This window comes from Pelodiscus sinensis, chromosome 32, assembly GCF_049634645.1.
Source record: "Pelodiscus sinensis isolate JC-2024 chromosome 32, ASM4963464v1, whole genome shotgun sequence".
NCBI lineage: Eukaryota > Metazoa > Chordata > Testudines > Trionychidae > Pelodiscus > Pelodiscus sinensis.
Genome location: NC_134742.1, coordinates 6,598,507 through 6,601,446, shown reverse-complemented (window position 1 = coordinate 6,601,446; position 2,940 = coordinate 6,598,507).

Below are 2,940 nucleotides of genomic sequence, written 5' to 3'. Positions count from 1 at the left end.
CCCAGGAGGCTGGGAGACTGGCGGATGAGTTCATGGAGAGCCGGTCCGGGGGTGAACGGGAGTCCCGGAGAGAAAGAGAATCGCGCAGAGACCGGTTCTCAGTGGAGCAACGGAGAGAGGCACCTCCGAGGCGAGCCCCAGGGACCAGGACCAGTCATTGATACCCCAGAAAACCAGCCAGGGCCCGGGCAGAGCCGACCCGAATGGGCCCACAGAACCTAACTTGCCATCGCTGTGGGCAACAAGGCCACAAGAGGGCTCAATGCACCAGGCGCAAGAACAGGTCCCATGACCTGGGACATTCCAGGGTTAACTGGCTGGGGCGGGAGGAAGGGCAGGCTGCCCCAGTGGCAGGGGCTGGCCAGCAAACCTCCGCTCGGGGAGGGGGGAAGGATGCTCAGTGCACCTCCTATGGGAGGTCTGACCCTCGGGAGACAGATTTATCCGTGCACCGGGTGGGGGCGGGGCGGCCCCTACGGAGGGACTGCCTCGTACCCCTGGAGGTGGATGGTAGGAAGGTTACGGGTTTCTGGGACACGGGGGCGGAGGTGACGCTGGCCCGGCCCGACATAGTGGCCCCAGACCGTATGCTACCCGACACTCTGCTGACACTGAGGGGCATAGGCGGCACCCCCTTTAAGGTACCCGTAGCCAGGGTGCATCTGAAATGGGAGGCCAAGGAGGGCCCCAAGGAAGTGGGGGTGCACCCGCACTTGCCCACCGACGTGCTAATGGGGAGTGACCTAGAGGAGTGGCCAGACGGACCCCACAGGACGCTGGTCACCACCCGTAGCCAGAGCAAGCGAGGGGCTTGCGGCCCGGAACTCGAGGAGGTTCCCCAACAGGGGGCCCAGGGCCCCATCCCAGCAGACCTAGAGTTGGACCTAGGCAGTGGGGGGAACCACGGCCCTGTCCCAGCCCCAGCCGCTGAATTCCAGGCGGAGGTGCGAGCGGATCCCTCCTTGCAGGCCCTGAGGGACCAGGCTGACCTGGGTGCCGCTCAACCCCTAGGAGGAGATTGCCAGGAGAAGTTCCGGTGGGAGAGGGGATTTCTGTACCGGGAATGGCTTTCCCCCGGGACGGTAGGCAAGTGGGGGCTCCAGCGGCAGCTGGTGGTTCCCCAAAGGTATCGCCGCAAGCTGCTACACCTGGCCCATGACATCCCGTTCTCGGGACACCAGGGGATCCGGCGCACGCGGCTGAGGCTGCTCCAAAACTTCTATTGGCCAGGGATGTTTGCAGCTGTCCAGCAGTACTGCCGGTCCTGCGACTCCTGCCAACGAGTGGGGAAGGCCCAAGACAGGAAGAAAGCTGCATTGAGACCCCTGCCCATCATAGAGGAGCCTTTCCAGAAGGTGGCGATGGATATTGTGGGGCCCTTCAACAGAGCGACCCGGACAGGGAAGAAATACATCCTGGTGGTGGTGGACTTCGCCACCCGCTACCCCGAGTCCGTGGCCCTGCCCTCCATCGAGGCAGACACGGTGGCAGACGCACTGCTGACCATTTTCAGCAGGGTGGGGTTTCCCCAGGAGGTTCTCACGGACCAGGGATCCAACTTCATGTCGGCCCTGCTCCGGTGCTTGTGGGAGAAGAGTGGGGTGCAACACACCTGGGCCTCGGCGTATCACCCCCAGACCAACGGGTTGGTGGAGAGGTTCAATGGGACTCTGAAGCAGATGCTACGGACCTTTATGCACAAACACCCGCAGGACTGGGACAAGTACCTACCCCACCTGCTGTTTGCGTACAGGGAAGTGCCCCAGGAGTCCACAGGGTTCTCGCCATTCGAGCTGTTATATGGGAGGCGAGTGAGGGGCCCCCTGGACTTATTGAAAGACGAGTGGGAGGGGAAGGTCTCCCCAGAGGGTGAGCCAGTCGTGGAATACGTCCTGACATTCTGGGAAAGACTTGCCGAGCTCATGGGCCTGGCCAGAGAGAACCTGAGCAGGGCCCAGAGGAAGCAGAAGGTCTGGTACGACCGCATTGCACGGGCCCGCGCCTACGCTACCAGGGACCAGGTGATGGTCCTGATCCCCGTGCGGAAGAACAAGCTGCAAGCCACCTGGGACGGCCCCTTCAAGGTGGTTAAGCAGCTGAACGAGGTGAACTACGTGGTGGAGCTGACGGGCCGGACGCGCGGCCAGCGGGTATATCTTGTTAACATGATGAAGCCGTACTGGGACAGGGAGAACTTGGTGCTGGCCGTGTGTAAGCCCTGGGAGGAGCAGGGGGAGGATCCCCTGGTGGACCTGTTCCCTGGGACCGGAGAGGACTCTTCGCTGGAGTCAATTTCCCTCTCGGACCAGCTCACCCCGGCCCAGCAGGCCGAGATCCGGGAGGTGCTGCGCTCCCACCAACAGCTGTTCTCCAACAAGCCTGGTCTCACCAGCCTGGCTGTCCACCGGGTGCAGACGGGCACTCACCCCCCGGTGCGCTGCGCCCCATTCAGGGTCACAGGGAAAACAGCCCAGGACCTGGAGAGAGAGGTCCAGGACACGTTGGCCCTGGGGGTGATCCAGCCATCCTCCAGCCCCTGGGCCTCTCCCATGGTGCTGGTTCCCAAGAAGGACGGGTCGATCCGGTTCTGCGTGGACTACCGGAAGCTCAACGCCATCACGGTGTCCGACGCCTACCCAATGCCAAGGCCCGACGAGCTCCTGGACAAGCTGGGGGGAGCTCGCTATCTCACCACCCTGGACCTCACCAAGGGCTACTGGCAGGTGCCGCTAGACCAGGAGGCCACACTGAGATCAGCTTTCATCACACCACTGGGGCTCTATGAGTTCCTGGTCCTGCCCTTCGGCCTCAAAGGGGCGCCGGCCACCTTCCAGCGCCTGGTAGACCAGCTGCTGCGGGGAATGGAGAACTGTGCCCTAGCGTACATCGATGACATCTGCATCTTCAGCCAGTCCTGGGAGGACCACGTGGCCCAGGTCA